The sequence below is a fragment of the Corvus kubaryi genome, unplaced genomic scaffold, assembly GCF_017639235.1.
Source record: "Corvus kubaryi isolate FWS band 111438036 unplaced genomic scaffold, C.kubaryi_AGA036_p1.0 68, whole genome shotgun sequence".
NCBI classification, from domain to species: Eukaryota; Metazoa; Chordata; class Aves; order Passeriformes; family Corvidae; genus Corvus; species Corvus kubaryi.
This window is the reverse complement of record NW_024582056.1, coordinates 10,535,121-10,552,978: the sequence shown is the minus strand read 5'-3', so window position 1 is coordinate 10,552,978 and position 17,858 is coordinate 10,535,121. Positions and strand designations below refer to the sequence as shown.

General features: G+C 40.9%; 1 long non-coding RNA gene across 1 annotated transcript; it reads left to right on the top strand.

Moving 5' to 3' along the window:
• Nucleotides 1-358: 358 nt before the first annotated feature.
• On the top strand, nt 359-13,573 carry LOC121674451. Its single transcript, XR_006019620.1, has 3 exons — nt 359-515; nt 7,172-7,176; nt 13,562-13,573. It is a non-coding gene; the product is annotated as an uncharacterized LOC121674451 (long non-coding RNA).
• Nucleotides 13,574-17,858: the final 4,285 nt, after the last annotated feature.

Here is a 17,858-nt window from a genome sequence, read left to right as displayed (position 1 = left end):
TAAGATTATTCAAAGAAGGAAAGGCCTGCAAGCAGCAAATGTTACTGGGCCTGGTGGTGTTTCTGTGAAAGGCAGTATATATGCTGCAAATCATAGTAATGTCAGACAATATCCCCATTATAAACAGCCCATACAGTCTCCCTTTCCTAATCCTACCTTCCCCTTTTATCCCATATCCTGTTACCTGTTTTTCCACCCATGGTTTCCCTCACAAAACCATGTCTTTACCAACTGTTTCCCCAAAAATCCCTTTCCAATGCCGAGTGGGGGATGACGGGGGGGGTGGAAATTAACTATTGTTGTTTAGAGTTCCAACAGGTACAAATGAAAGAGGGTCATTTTCCTCAGTTTCCCCACAAAGCATGCTCAGAGAGTCCTGTCTCCCTTCTGCCAGCCTCCCAGCCCTAAGATGTTCCAGAGAAAAAAGCTGTTTGGACATTTAGAGACTCAGGAGGGTGTCTTGTTTTCGTTTGAAACTGTTCTTGTTATCTTATGTTTATCCAGTTGTTTTCAATGTTAAGTTTTACATCTCTTTTAGTTAAAACAAAAAGGTGAAGTGTTGGGGTTCCTCCCCACTGGCGTGGGGTCCGGGGGGAGGGGACCACGGAGTAGAGGCATGGCCTATGGGGTTTCCCTACTTCCTGGTCAATCCTGTTCCCCTTTAGTTGTTTTGTCTTCCCCTTCATGGGGAGGACCCTAGTTGTCCTGTGATTGCTCAGTTCTTCGGCAGTCCGTTGGCCATGTGGTTGGAAAAAAATCTCTGAAACTTCTATCAAGAATCGCTCCCTGTTTCTTTCCAAGGGCCTCACTGTCTATACATATTGCAGAAATCCCCGCTGCAACAGTTACCCTCCTCACAGAGGGACAGGAAAGCAAACAGCTGGTCTGTGAGATGCTACACTAAGAAAAACACCTTTCTGAAAGGAGGTGCTGAGCATTCATCTGCCTTGTTTTCTTCCTTTCTCCCTTTAATAACACATAATCCATTAAGCAAAAAAAGATTACTGGTTGCAACAGAAGAGACATAACCTCAGGTCGCATCAAAATTTGAAATTCAAATTTTATGGGTGGGACATGATCTGGCTTTTCTTAGCAACATTTCTGAATCTTGTAAAAGCTATTATTGCTCTCAACACACTCCCGGAAAAATTGCTACAGATGTTCAGAAAGGGGAGAAGCAGGGGAATATGTAATTATTTTTCGAAAGGGAATTCAAGAAGCTAATGTTTTCATAGCCTTTTGTATTCTAATTCAGTGTAAAATTAATATTCTAAACATTTTCATATAGTTCTCCTATTTTGACAGACAACATCAAAACTAAGTAAAAACAATGTACACTCTGATTGTGCCAGGAGACATATGAACCTGTCTAGTCAAGCTCATGTCCTGCTCTGAGACAGCCAGCTATGCAATTCAACTTTTAAAATTTACAAACATTTGTAATTAACTAAAACACTAACTAATACACAAGGTTTTATTCCATAGATTTAGCTGGGCATCAGCAAGGAAATCTGACCAATTGTGTCTCATTTACAGGTAAAATTCCAGACACGGGGAATTTTTTTGCTGTTGGTGTTGCCATTATAATTTAACCTGTATTAATAGTTGCAAATGTTTTCCAAAACAGTGTTTGCATTGATAAAATTATTTTGGAGAAGCCAAGAAAGTTTAATGATTTGGATGAATACATTATAGAGAAAGAACGAGCCAAGTACAAAACTCTCTTTTATGAACCAACTATCAGGTTTTAAAAGATGGAAACTTTGCAATAGGCAGCTTAATCCATTTTGAAATATCTAAATAAAACTTGTTTTCAAAAGTACAGAGTGTGCCACATTTCCCGCTAATTTCTCTAAGCACTGCCACACTAACAATTCTGCTTCAAATAGATATGAGGGTTTGGGAGTTTATCTGTTGACACAGCAACTGTCTTTGGAGCTTAAAATTAAATATTACTCATCTTCAACAACAGAGAGAACAGAAATAAATGCCAGTAATTCTAGGTGCAGATACACTAAAATTAGACCAAAACACAAATGACTGTAACATGGCATTTGGCAAAAACAACTGCTATTTATGCTAGCAGCCTACAGCGAGTAGATTTCAGCCTGTAACAAAGATACCTAAATCCTGAATGGATTTAAATGCCAAATTTTATATTATTATCCTCTATGACATGCTGTGTATCAGACCACAGTTCTTAACACTCTTTTTTGCTCCCATTTTGTGTAGTTCTGGCTCGCAGCATATTTGAAGTTTTCCTCCAGAACTGCTTTTAGCAGAAAGGTGGGGTTTGCTGTCATAGCATCCCACTTTACTACAAGAGATTAAACATTTCTTTTGTCAGAAAATGTGAATACCTGGATATTAAAAAAAAAAAAAAGAATTGTCTTTCAGTACTTGCTGTGAAGTATTTCTTGGGAATTAAACTGCGTCAGGTCTCTAACAGCAGTAGCACCAGAATGCCTTGGGAAGAGGGACGGTTATGCTGTATTCCTGGACACATGGTATAACGGTGTGCAACTACATCAACAGAGGAGAAGTGGACACAAAGCATCAGATGCAAAATTTCAACAAACATGCAGTAAACTTTGTTAGAAAAAATTTTCCAATATTAATCTTTCTATTGTTAACGTGTTGGGGGTTTGGTGTGTTTGGATTTATTTTGGTTTTTTTGGGGTGGTTTTGTTTTTGTTTTTCTGTTTTTTGGTTTTTTTTTTTTCAGGGAGGAGGTATTACAGAGAGCAGAGTGCTGGCAAAGAAGTAGCTGAAATTTCACTGACAAGTCCTTTTTTTTCCAATTCAAAACCAGCTTTTCGGCAGCCATAGTACTGTTCTCTCATTTCTATATTGAATAAACCCTAAAATGAATCTGAATTCAAGATGGTAAGTTTTGCCTGACTCCAATTTATCCCTAGTCGGCTGTATATTTCTAGGGAAGGCTGTTGTCATTGCGTAATCTTTGCTTAAACATGACCTAGGTTTCATGTTTTCTCTTGAGAAGTCCCAACCAGCCTTAATAGGACACGGATTTATGGAGCAAGCCTGGGCAGACCTTGGTATTAGAAACTTACTTGAAATTCTACTTCAAGTCATATCCAAACCATATCACATTTTATGAGAGGCAAATATATATACTCAGTTTGTTTTGGCAAGTATTTTCCGTTTTCTGCACTCAACATTCTAGAAAAAAGGTGAATTAAAAACTGGATGGAGACTTACACAAAACCTTTTTTGGGGGAAGACAATTACATTTGAAGCTATTTTTATACTGCTTCAGGAATTCCAGGCACATTAATTGTGCAGTGGATGTTGATGTCAGCCTCAAAATCTCACTTCTTCACCCCTGAAGAAGTGTTGGGTATTAACACAAGTTCCCTGCTGCCCTTGTCCAAAATATGCTGCAGTCTTCTTTCTCTTTAGGTCTGCAGTGAGTAGTAACCTGGAGCATTGCATCAGGGAAGGGCTAAGCAAGTTAGCTCAAACCACATTCCATGAAAAATATTATTGGGGGATTTTTCCATCTTCCATGCTCAAATATGGGTAGTGAGCAGAATGAAATGCACTGAGATTTCAATAAAAGAGACCATGTAGTCCTTCTGGTGAGCTAAAAGAGGTAGGTACCAAATGAAACTATCATTAAAAATGAAAGAGCAGCATGAAGTAGAGTGAGTTTTAATTTATTTTATTTGTTTCTTTGACAAGGATGTGATCAAACGGGCAGTGATTTGTAGCTTTCCTTAATGAGAGGGAAAAAAGCTGTGCTACCTGGTAGGAACAAGGATGACTGACTGCTGAAAGGCACCAGTAATATCCCAGCTACTCATTTTCATTTCAAATCATGAATATTTGAAGTCAAGATACCCTAGCTGTTTAGTTAAAAGAAAAGAAAAAGATCCCCTGAAAAGGTTTTGTGTAAGCTTTCATATAGTTTTTCCACCCCTGGGAGAGGCAGGCAGTATGATTGTAGTTGGGCAGGGCTGGGAAAGAACTCTGTGACTGTTCATGGCTATGAGCAGGCCATCAGTGGGCTCCCAAATGCTGCTTCCTGGAGTTGTGCCAGGGAGCAAAGGGAAGTGTCTGGCCCCAGGACAGGCAGGTGGGCTCCAGAAGCATGTCCTGCACACCAGCCAGGAAGTTTACCTGACCCTCTCCTTCCATAGCCCCCACAGTGCCCTTTCCCTTTTGGCTCCAGCCAAGAGCAAGGTGTGATATTTTGACAAGAAACCTGCGTGCTCAATTTTGCTGCAGCAGGGGCTTAGTAGCTTCCACGAGGATAAAGAAGCAGAATGATCTTGGAGAAGCAGGATTGTGCCAGCAGGGTGAGGCAGGCCCATGCCAGTGCATGCAGTGCACCACAGGAGGATGGACAGCATCAGCTGATATTCCCGACTGGCTGAAGCTTGGTGCCTGAGACAGCACCATGGGAGCAGGGTGGTCAGAGGCCAGCAGGGGCTGTCAGTGGGCCGCCAACACAAAGTGGCTGCAGAGACCACTTGCTGCAGAAGTGAGCAGTGCACTGGTGCAGGTTGCTTGTGGGCAACGGATAGGTGTAAGGCAGGCAGCAGCATTTTGAATTACTTAACCTCATCCAAGCATTTAGGAAGCCTTTGGAAGGGGTGATGTTAAATGTGGGTAATGTATTAACTAAGACATCTAACATGAAGAAAGTGGCAGAGGTTTGATTTTCTGGTTTCTGCTATATCTTTATATCTATATATCTATGTCTATGTATATGTATATCTATACCTATACCTCTTCTTGCAGTCCTTGCAGTCAGAGCAACCATACCTTTAACTCACCCAAGTCAGGCACCTAGTCCAGTGGTTCCCCAGTTGTTCCCCAGCTCTTTCTGGACAGCACTCCTATACACCTTCCCATAAAATATATCTGCCTAGATAATGACATTTCAGTATCTGTTCATACCACGACCTAATAATGTGTCAAAGTGTTGGACAAGGGCATGTTGATGTGGAAACACTAAAAAACAACTGTGATTTATAACATAAATTATTGGGTTTTATGTAATTTTATATTCATACATTAGGAAGTTGTAATATGTTACATCACAGTTAGACACAAAATGTGGAATTATATATGAGAAAATATAAAATGCTATGTGCAGTATGGCACTGTAAAGTATAATATATAAGTTATAGTACTAGGAAATCACAGACTCACAGAATTGTTAAGGTTGGAAGGGACCTCTGGAGCTCATCTAGCCCAACTCCATGCCAAGATAGGGTCACCTAGAGTAGATCATATAGGAACAGGTGGGTTTTGAATGCTTCCAGAGAGGGAGATTCCATTATGTCCTTGGGCAGCCAGTTCCAGTGCTCCGCCACGCTCAATGTTAAGGAAGTTGTTCCTCATGTTGAGGTGGAAAGTCTTGTGTTTTAGTTTATGGACATTGCTTCTTGTCCTGTCTCTGCGCACCACTGAAGAGCCTGGCACCATCCTCTTGACAGCCACCTTTGAGATATTTTATGTACTGAAGAGATCTCCTCTGTCTTCTCCAGACTAAACAGGCCGAGCTCCCACAGTCTCTCCTCAGATGAGGCTACAGACTCCAAACAATCTTTGTGGCTTCCACTGGACCCACTCCAGTGACTCCTTGTCTCTCTTGTACTGAGGACCCCAGAACACAGTATTCCAGATGTGGACTCACTAGGGCTGAGCAGAGGAACAGGGTGATCTCCCTTGACCTACTGGCCACACTCTTCCCAATGCACCCACAGATACCATCGGCTTGTCATCCACCAAGACTCTCAGGTCCTTCACACACCTGCTTTCAAGTAGGTTAGACCCCAACCTGTGCTGGTGCTTGGGGCTATTCTTCCCCAGGTGCAGGACCCTACACTGGCCCTTGTTGAACCTCATTAGGTTTCTCTCTGTCCAATTTTCTAGCCTATCAAGGTCCTGATGAACGTCAGCACAGCCTTCAGCTGTATCAGCCACTCTGCTCATTTTCCTGTCATCAGTAAACTGATATGTGTACGTATAATAAATGCATAGCTGATTTAAATTAAAGTCATTAATTTAAGTAGCATTGTTCAGTGTTACTGAAAGGAATGATTTTGACCAAGAGTGGGAGATCCAAAAGCAGCTACCAGTGCTTGGCTGTTAGGCAGAGTTTAGGATGCAAGCATATATAGCAGAGAACTACAGGTGCATTACTGCATCCCTGCATCACTCCCTCTGAGAATCCAGTCTGTGCATTTATTCTAACTATTGTACCTTCTCCCCTGAGACCTTTCCCAGACCAAATGGGGGTGGAAACAGAAAGTGCCTTGTTATCATCTTAAACTGTATGAGTCATCTGCATGTTACTTTTTGCATATCTTTCATTTTTCTCTCTATTTTTCCTTTATTTTTTAGGATAAGCAGATGTCAGAGTGAAGAAAGAACATGCATTTCATTCATTAACACCTCTCGAAAACATAAAACAGCTTTTCTTTTTAACTTTGCATTATGACAAGTAACAGCAGTTTTCACTGAGCTCTATCCTGAACAGAAGTAGAGAAATATTTTAGAAGTAGCTGTGACAGATAGTCTTAGGGCCATTCCCTAACACTTACTAGAAACATGTTACTGTTTACTCATTTTTATGGTCAGCCATTGATTATGACACAGAAAATTGTTCCGGGAATGCTGACTGTGAATCCTGCCATGATTCCCCTCCACTCCTTCAGTGCTGAGTGTCCACAGTTGCTCTTCCGCAGTGGGAATATATTAGCACTGAGAAAGGCATCTGCACAGTTCAATGAATATTACTTATCTGCAGAGTAAGGGCTGTGGCACCTCATCTCGTCTGTAGACTGCTGCAAAGGTGCTTTGTAACATGCACTCAGCAAAAAACACATAACAAGAAAGGTGAGACCCTCCAGCTGTATTTTTTTGTCTTATTTTCTGAAACATTTACATGGAAGAATGTTGGTTTTGAGCTGGGTTGTGATCTTCCCAATTAATACAGCACTTCAGCAGCACTCATTGTATGGTGAGATAAATGCTGCATTGAGTTTTTGCCTAGGAAATCAGACAAGTCCTAATACTTGAATTTCATTCTACATTCCTTCAGGAAAGGAGGATAGAGTCTGTATCATGAAATAAAATAGTATTCACTGTTTCACATTCACATCTGAGAGTCAGCCACAGAAACTGGCAATCCCAGCTCCTGTTGCCACACATTCAGATCCAGAGTGATGCCTGTTACTGATTTCAAAGACTGAGTCTAGCCTAAGTGACAGCTGCCAGCCCACCACAGTGGGCTCTTGTAAAATGTGTAAATCTGAAAACTGCATGTCCCTTGGACTGGAAACACAGGGCAAACCCCCAAAAGATTGCCCAGTCACGCTGAAACAAAACTATTTCTGTGCAGACTTAAATGCTGCTGCCTAGCTTAAAAGCAATTACATGAGGAAAGAATGCTGAGATGAAATCAGAGCTGAAATAATTTGAGAAAACAGAAACTGAAAGAAAATCAGCCTAAGTCAATACAGAATTGTTGCTCTGCTTCAAAACTTCCATGTCAAATAATTTCTTAAAAGTGACATTTTCCTACAAAAGATTTTGATTTTTTCTGTTCTTTCAGAAATACGTGACTGCTCCGCCTCCACCCTTCTGCAACATCTCCCAGGGAAAACATTACAGTGCCACTGCTCTAGGATCTGCAGTGCACTGCTCCACTGCTTCCTTTATTGATACATGTCTGGAACAAGCTTCCCCATGGGCCTGCTTGGATACATGTTCCTCTGGCTTCTCACCTGTGAGGCTACAGCTCAGCTGCGCCCAGAAATCCCTACTGTGGGCTTGGCTGACACTGCTGTAATGAGGACATCTGACAAAGTCAGTGGGCTCCCTCCTAAATGTCCCATATTTAATTCACTTCTCTTTCTACTCTACCCTCAAAATGTAGGTAACTGGGTGGCCTCCCTGTCCGTCTTCCCTGCTTTGTTGTATGTAATGCAGCATGTTCTCTCCCATCTCCAGCATGACCGTGGGGGACTCCATGGGATTTCTGTGCATCTGAGGCTAATGACCCTATCCCTAGTTGTCCTTGGCCTTGCTTTTTTCAGCTGTGATCCAGCTCTGATGACTCACCTTCTAATCTATCAGGACAGGAATATTCTCTTGCAACTCAACCCCCCTTCCTCACAACCCCGTTGGCCCATACAGATGCTTGCAAGTGAAGGGATTTTTCCTGGTTGCTTACATGGTGCTGTCTCTCTCTGGCAGCATTCCTGGGAATTAGATGATCCCATCAGATCATCACCAGACTGGGATGGGGAAGAAATATTTTGTAACTTTCACACTCATGATATAAATAGGAGAATTATTTCTCGGGTTCTTTGTGTTTGGGGTGGGCGAGGAGGGAGATTTCAAAAGTAAATTATTCAACCTTTGCCCAGATGAAAGTCTATTGAATTTTGTGAAAGAACAGCAGGAAACTCTATTAAGTTTATTTTAATTTTGGGGTTTTGTGATTAGATGCTTTCCAGAATAAAGCAAGAATGATAGAGACCAAAGGTGTGCAGAATCATTTTCTGCAAAAGAGACTTTATCCTACTACTGCAGGCTGAGACAAAAATAATCTCTTCTGAGGGATATGCCACCCCATTTTTCACCATTATTCAGCAGTCCAGACATTACTGAAAAACCTTACAGCTTTTATCCCAGAACTGCTTTTATACTTTTGTTTAGTAAAAATTAATCGTCAAGTGGACACATGTATGTCCATCTGTTAATATGGGAGCTGCTGGAAACAGGATACACAATTAGTTCGATCCCTGCCATCACAAGCTGTCACATCGGAAAGTAATGTGGAAAATGTCAAGCAGGTACAACATAATTGCAATATCCATAATCAGTGTGGCCTGCCTTTTACACACAACCTGGTTACACATCACATTCTTTAGAGAAAGGGTGGAGAAGAAAGCCAACCCATACTGTCTTCACCCTTATCTAGTTTTAAGTGGAGAGTGATTTCTTTCTGAGTTGCTGACAGTTGACAATCAATATAACTTCTGCAGGTTGAGGCTTGGTAATCCCTGCCATCACCTGCTCTCCGAGCAGAGCCTACACATGTTCTCAACTCTGTCACAACTCTGACCTGGACCTTTAGTCTTTAAAGCATGGCTGTTCCTTACAGCGCTCTCTTGCTTTTGTCAGAGGGTCTGAGCACAACACACACCCAAAGCCTGCTCCAGCTGAGAACAGACAGAGACTTCCTGGCCAAACCAGGCACATCCAAAGTACAGATTAGTCCATATGAGGCCTAGGTGTTGGAGGCACCTTTCTTTCACAGGCCTCAGAAACCGTGGCTGATTAGACATCTCAGTCCAGCTGCAATTCGTCATCATTCCCTATGCATCAACCCTGAGAGCATTGACTGCTCCTGCACTCCTCTCGTCCCTCCTGTGTTTGACCCCTTCTCTCTCATCATCTTCTGACAGTTGCCATCTTTCTATCTCAGGACTGCTGCTATTTATGCTGTAGTGGAGCTACGAGAAGGGGCTGAAAGGACAAGGAGTGAAGGAGCTCTCAGGCTGTGGGACTCGGCAGAGCCAACAACACAGGGGTCCTTGGCAGCTGACTAAAGCAAATACAGCGCAGTGGTACTGCACAGCCAGATGAATGGGGGTCAGGCTGGGCTATAGGGAGGTGGAAGGAAGCTGTCACATTCTCAGCATGACATTGGCAGCTCTGTAAACCAGAGTACATGAAACAGGCTGGTAAACTATTTCTCCACTCCCAAGCATCAGCCCCCTATTAGGAGCTACCTCACATGACCTCCACCAGCTTTACACTGCAGCCAGTCTTGCCCTGTGTCTGAAAACCCCACCTGCTTGTCAGAACGAGAGCCACTTCCTCAGCATGGGGAGCCAGGACAGGGCAGCTGAGGGCAAAGCCTTTGTTTCTTTATGTTCCCAGTATCAGGCTGCCTCCAAGGGCTGTGCTTGAAATCTTCAGTAGATCCAGGTGTTGCCTTTCGTTTGTCAAATGGAAATTTGATAGAATATTGTAGAAAATAGTGCTGCCCGTAACTTCTGCTGTTCATTGCCATTGACAGCTGCATGGACTGACTGCAATCTGCCAGACTGGATTTTACAGCAGCAGCTCACACCCATCTTCGGAAAATCCACCCACCAACATCCTTCAGGGGCTTAGGCAGATCTGTTGGATGGCTTCTGGAGGAGGAAAGAAAATCATGGACACTAATACTATGTCCATGCCCCGTGCTTTACATTTACATATGTATGGACACTTCAGGCTTTTATAGGAGCAGTTGAATGGCTTGCTCCAAAGTGCTGCACGTCTCAGGAAGACTCCCTGTTGGGAACTGTATTCATTGGGGCAGAGACCACTGTTCCGCTGGTTCTGCCCTGAACTTCATTTTTGATCCTTTGTCCTTGTTTACAGTAAAAGCATATTAATTTCCATTTTTTTTGTATAGTATACAAATCTCCATTCAGAGCTTTGGCTGTCCTTTGCCCTGTCTCTAACATTGTTATTAATGCTTGTGTGCAGATCTTTTTTATGGGTCATTCACTAGAGACCACCTGCATTCCAAAGTGACATCTTGCCACTACAGATATCCCAAAAAAATGGTGTGTTTTAATGCTGATTGCCTCCATAATAAATAACACTACTGGGAGAAAAAATATTAAAATTATTGCCTCCAAATTCCTTATTCAAGGATCTCACATTACAGAAAGGCAAATTAAGGACACATTCTACACCATTAGAAAACATCCATTAAATAAAGCTAAAATTGAAGCTAAAAATACATCCTTTTAGCGACTGCATTTTATGTGGCAGCATCACCCCTTGGTGAGCTCTCAGAATGGGCTGCCCATTGGAAATCTGAATGATGCCTCAGCTTAATCTTTAAACATCCAATGTTATTTGCCTAACAAACCAAATTATCTCTGTGAATTATGCAATTGCTATTACAAAGGAAAAAAAAAGAAAAAGAAAGAAGACTCAAGAGGAACACAGTAGAGTTTATAAAGAGCTCCAAGGTTACATTTTATGGAATAATGATCCATCCATTCAGCGTGGAACAGGGTAATTGCAAGGGACAGCATAGATAAAACATCAGGAAAACATGTCTGTCTATTTCTAGACGCTTCTGCTCTATCAAAGCCATGAATAATCCTATGACAAAAAAAATTTAATTTCCTCCTTATTCCCCATTCTCTCATTGGATACTGATTATCCCCTTCTGTGGGACACACAGCCACTCCACTGACAACAGGTGGTCACTGGATGCGAGAAAGAGAATGGCAAATGGTCTCAGCTTTCCAAGGACATCTGGCTTCACAGATAGGTACAATCAGCTGCAGTCATCAAGCTCTACCTTCAGGTTGGAAAGCATGGGTCCAAGAAATGTTACACTAGGCTCTACAACAGTTTGCATGGTCTATTTGTTTCCACAATGTGCTGGTTTTGTAGCTTTTCCTTGTCTTCAGTTATTAATTCTGTGTTTCTGTGTCCACAACCTCAATATTGCTTTTTTTTTTTTCATCCTGACTGACATAAAACGACATCAGGGTGAAAATAGGTTTCTGTGGAAGCCTATTAAAAGCACTCTCTCCATCCAGAGGAGAATTCTTTTCTAGTGACCTACCAATTAGCCAGTGTTAATGTGTTTCATTCCAGTGGTATTGTTTTATCTTTGCAGTGAAATTGCTAAGCAATAGCACATGGAATGTGAGAAGGGAATAACAGCATGCTAAACAGCGTGTCCAAGTTCCTACAGGCTAATGGTTATTCCTTTCTCAAGGATCACAGCATAGTTCAGCTTATATTAGAATTTTCCTAGTTATGTGCAGATTTATAGCATCCCAGTTCCACAGGTGAATTTATAAAAGCTTGAGAGAGATGATGGACTGTTCATATTTGCTGAAGTATTCTCACATTTCCTACTGCTGAGGTGGATAATGCCAATGCATATTTCTGCACTACATTATGGAAAAAAGAAAAATCTGTGGGTTTTGCCAAAACTGTTGATGAGCTACAGCATGACAAAAAATTAGAGAACACTTTAAAATGTGACATATTTTCACCCAGATTTCAGAGTTTGCTTGGATCTGTGTCAGATCTTTCTCTGATAACGGACCATGCAGGCAAAAATGAGACCCCACCCCTTTCTAAGGATGTCATAGGTGAGATGTGGAGCCTTGTGACATTTTAAAGTCAAAACCACCTCCATGAGATAAAGGATTATCTTCTCTGGATAAATTTCTAGGTCAGAGGCTATGGTTTGATGCCTGCCTTTGCCACAAAACTAGTTTTGCTTCTCAGAGAATTTACAAACAAATTTAATGCTCACTCTCCCGTCAGTGAGAGACATTTAGCCTTGTGCCTTGATAAAACTGTTCCTTTATCTTACCATGCCACTATCCCTCACCAATAAAAAAGGATTGTACCATCTCTTCTTTTTCATCCTGGTTACTGATGCTCAGACAACTGCTAGGTGAGATGTTACAATGTTCCTTGGTCCTGCGCAGTGCTGCATGCCAACAGGGAGGATCAGGTGCAGTTGGGCTGACCACCCACCCTGGTGCCTTGGTGTGGGCAAGCAGCACCACCCAGCAAAGACAAATTACAGAAAGAAAGTTCTGGGACCAGCTCATCCCAGCTGTCAGACCTTATTCAGCAGCCCCCAGAAGCTGGAAGCCTCAGTTAACCAGACAGAACAGGTGGGCTTCTGGCTGCTTAACAGATTTGAAGTACTGTAAGGGCATCCCCAGTACATGGATAAATATGCCCTAAAAAGTACTGCAGTGTTTGTCACAAAACCAAGGTGCCACTTTTAATCTGTTCTTGAGAAGGAAGAGTTTCTTGTTTTGCCAGCTGCCTATGGCTTCTCTGGAACAAAGATTATCGTTCACAACAATTGGTGGACTAAGTTTATGATCTGGATTCAGACTCATAAATAATTTCAACCCATCAAAGCATAAAAGAGCAAAAGATCACTTACCCATCTCACCTACTGGCACTGGTAAGAAAGAGCCACAAGTATTCCTGCCCGTTACATGGCATATTTCCTTTTGATCTATGTAGACATTCCCCATTTTTTCATTTGTTTGTTTTTAATTCTCACCCTAGGACTTCTAATCATATTTATCACCAACATTTTAAACTCTGCTTCAGTCTTCTTGGACTGAAATTATTTTGCAACTACATTTATTGTCTTTAAAGTGGCTTTCAAAATTTAACACTTGGTCAGCATTAGGTAAATTAAATGCCATTTCACATGTTTTCACAAAGATAAAAATTCTTGGCAATAGTCTGTTTTACTTGTTGATTTGGCTGAAGCAGATAGCATGACAAAAACACTGAACAAGAACATTTTAACTTTAATACTTGTAGTGGATAGAAGCCAGACTGTGAAATAATATTTCTCTTTACTTTTTAGTAATCTAGGCTTTGGTGAGGAAACGGTCATTATAGGTTGGTTACAGGGCTATTGCTGAAGTTAATTTAAATTACTAACTGGTTAAAGTGGCTAATATTCTCTTAGAAATTTTATTTGTTGCAGAGAAGGAACCAGGAGTTTATTATAATGCGGACAAAGCAGACTGAAGCCTACCATCTGGACACAGAGCTCCAATAAACAGCACCTCCAGGTGCAGTTGCCATTTCTGATACACATTTCTGAGTCTGCTATTAGAGGAAAAAACCGTGATGCTTCACTGCTGCCAATTGCCCACTTTTTAATGATAGCTCTGAGTTCACTACATTTGGCCCATTTCATTAGACATAAACCTTTAAGACTCCTGGCCTAGAGGTGCCTTGTTACTGCTGGTCAGCATGGTTTTTTTCCTCAGGAAACACTATTCAACTTTGATTCCATGCCTAACAGACACTTGTGGTTCTTAGGAAGAGAACCCGCCTGTGAGTGGGCATACTTTAGAAGGCAAAGTTGTTGTGCTTTAGTATTTATTGGTATCCCTTTTGACTCTCATTGAAACTTCATAGAGCAATGTTTCAGAGCAGGAATGGCAGACCAGCTTGTAGCAAGGCAGTGGTACTCCTGCTAATGATCACTATTTGGCCCCTGAAACCCTGGTATTGCTTTTTTAATGAGGAAATAAAGAGGATATTAAACTCAATTTTGTATTGACTGTCTGAGTAACCCTCTAGATGCTTTTCTTCGGAGATAATAACACATTATCTAAGCCAAATACTGTCATCGACAACTGCTCAAATATTGAGGCAACTCACATTAAGAACTCCCACACAGAAACCTGATTTGCTGTTTTGTGTTTATGTACCAGGCCTCGGTGTGTGAGCTCTCCAGCATCAGGAAGAAACATGATCACAGGGAATAGAAAGAAAAAAACATCAGGAGTAAAAAAGTATCATTACATACACAAAAAGCTAAAACTGTGATCTGACAGTGACTTCAGCAATCCTTGTCCCAGTCTCTTTGTCATGCTGGGTACATATGTGCTTGTGTACACATGTGCATAGGAGAGAGAGTATGTGAGCCCAGAAACACAAGAATATACATGTTCTTTTCAAAACCAGGCTACAAACAGCAGGTAAAAAGCCATAAGGCAGTTGTACAGCAGTCTGTTTTTGAGCAGAGACTCTTCATCCACAGAAACACACACATGAGTTATGTAAAAAAAACAACAGCCTTGAATCACAGCTGTTATTGATGTTAGAAAATGTGCAGATGAAATACATCAAATCCTGACCTGCTCAGCAGCACAAGTCTTTCTGCTTTTCCAGGAAAGCTTTGAGGAAGGCTCCTGGTGTTGGCTAAAACAGCCACCTAATGTTTAAACGTTATAATCTGAAAATTTTCCAGGTTGATAACTGGCTGATGTCATCACACAGTTCTTGCAACAGGATAGGAGCGCAGCTCTTCTGAATATTAGGACACTTTTTGATTGTTCCCTTACTTATTTTGGGTTTGTGAGCATTTAAAAATGGAGTGCCGATTTTTAATAGATATTGAATTCTAGATTAAGTGCGTGTGCTGAAGAGTTGTGGTGGATGAACTTTCCTTTCCTGAAATTTCTATGTGTTTATTGATTTAGGGGTTTTGGTGCTTTCTGGTTTTGTTTTATCAAGGTCTCCTATGAACTTTAATCATAAAGGCTGGGTAAGATTTTGACATCTGATTCACAGATTTACCTGTCATAAATGATTTTTAACATGGAGGGTTGTACTCACTTTACCTACTGTGTTTTTTTCTCAGAAAAATATTTACCTTTATCTGAAAAACTACTAACATTTTGGTAATATTGTCTGTCCCTAAGTACACACATGAGCCTTCTGTAATCAAATTTTTATTGTGGAACTGAGATGGCTTGTCAGGTGGAGTCTGAAGCAACCTAGTCACAGATGACCAGAGAGTACACAGGTATCAGATTTAAAATTCATAACCAGAAACCAGCTTTTGACTGGAAACAGATCAGATGGAGGCAACTGCAAAAGTGTCTGGAAACTTGTACTGGAATAGGGGTTGGAGGATGGCACAAACTTAGTGCTATAGCACAGGGTAACAGGTGGGTGGGCTTTTCAGTTACAGTGGAGAGGAGGATTGCTATGCAGAAAGTAATCCCATTACGACTTGGACAGTTCCAATTCCTGTGAGAAAAAGTAAAAATAAAAAATGAAGAAATATTTGATTCCATAGCAAGGAAAGGCTATCCTTTAAAAGGATTATATCAAAATAAGGAAAAGCTGAAGTACAAATACAGATGCTTGCATTTACTCCCAGGAAAGAGGCTTGAAGACACTTTTGGTGTAGCCTAACATGACGGCTCTTATTATGGTACATTAATTGCTGTAATCTATATGACGAATTCATATTCCAAAACCACTCCCAGCAAGCCAAGCTGCTAACTTGCTCTTATTTTCATTTTTTACATAAACGCCAATGATGAGAAGAGTAAAATTCCCTGTTCAACCTGTGCCTTTCTGCGGCATGGTGTATGTTAACAGCAACATTTTTACGACTAGAAAGTATCTTCCACACTAATCTGTACCTTAGGAGAAATCCTAACTCGGGTTTCATGGGAAATCATAGGCAAAGGTGGGCTTATTATGGCCATGGACAAGTAGTTGACAAGGATTCAAAAAATCACCCATACAAGGGATGTTCTTGAGAAGTTATGAATATGTCTAGGAAATCCATATTTGGGGCCAAATCATGAGATGTGAAAACATTTCTACCCATCTCTGTTTAATGGGTTGATGGCAAGTTTTATTTCTGTTTTAGTACCAGACACATTTAGCATTTCATGGGATCAAGAAATCCCATAAACATGGCGTTTACAGTAAACATTGACTGGAAGAGCACTCAGAGAGAAATATACACTGCAGCACCTGAATAACATCAGGAAGAAAGCTTCAAAGGGAATATAAAAAGGTAAAGATTTTTCTTTTCTTGATTTTTCTTTTCTTCTGAACAGACTCCAAATTTATCACTGCAGAACTTGGTGTTCACTTCCAGGTTAGTGCTGCTTCCACTACCACAAAAACGAGGCAAACAAAAAGTATGGCTTAGAGGACCACAGATGTGTGACTGAGATTTGAATACACGTTGAGTGTTCTGATTTGGAGCAAAGTGTTAGGTGAGCACAAAAAGATGATGCTCAGGTTATGCTGACATTAAATACCTGAATGGGGCAGAAAAATCTTTATTACCAAAGTTTGAAACAAGACACTAAGTCAAGAAAAAAAAAAAGCGGTCAAATAATATAAATCTGAGTAATGAAGAACAGAAAAATGATATACTCCCCACTCTCCCCAATCTAGAATCCAATTTGATAAAAGATAATTCATCAAATTAAATTATTTAAAATATCCAAAACATCACTGGAGAGGATAATATGTGATGGGATGTATGATGGAAAAGCAGCCATCACCCATCATTTGAGCTGCTTCTTTATGTCCCAGATGATCAGTAAAGCATGTGGAGCACTAAATAAGCCAGTGGACAGGCTGATAAATTTGACAAGCTGGGACAAATTTGATAAGCTGTCTGAATAGGTGTACATCCAAAGAGAGCTTGGCACCAGTGGAACGAAGCTGCAGTTTTAACTGGCTTAGATCCCTGCACCTGTGTTTCTATGCTCGAGCCACCACACCAATGTTTCTTCTTAAATGTATCTTTAGCAGCTCTCATGAGAAGTTTTGCTAACAAAGCTATTTTTGAAGGAGTTAATGGCAAGGAAAAATTATTCCCTATAAAGATTTGTATAGGGATCATTTACTCCCATTATCGCAACAAACAGTGGCATTGTCCTGAAAACAAACCAAAATGTTTACTACTGCTAAAAATCTCCCAGCTCAATATCAATTATTTTATCTTTGATGCATCACTATTATAAACAATTTTTCCATTATACAGGATATTTCATATGGCCAAGACAAAAGAAAACACTTTTCAGCACAAGGATATAAAAGCAATTTTTTCTGCAGCTTTCCTGTCATCAAAGCTTTATTTAAAAGCTGGGACTTTAAATGTTCCATCTATTTGAAATTTTATATTTCTTTCACTTTCATTCAATGTCTACTGCTGTAGTTAACAAAAGTGAGAATTCATTCAAAACCATGGGCTTAGTGGATTAGGAAATATGGTTGCTAAATCCTGGAACATATCACAGAATCACACAGAAACACAGAATAAGCTGAGCTGGAAGGGATTCATAAGGATGATCAAAGTCCACCTTCTGGCCCTGCAGAGGACACCACAACAGTCACACCAGGTACCCAAGAGTATTGCCCAAATGCTTCTTGAACTCTGTCAGGATTGGTGCTGTGACCGCTTCCCTGGGGAGCTGTTCCAGTGCCCAGCCACCCTCTGGATGAAAAACCTCTTCCTAATATCC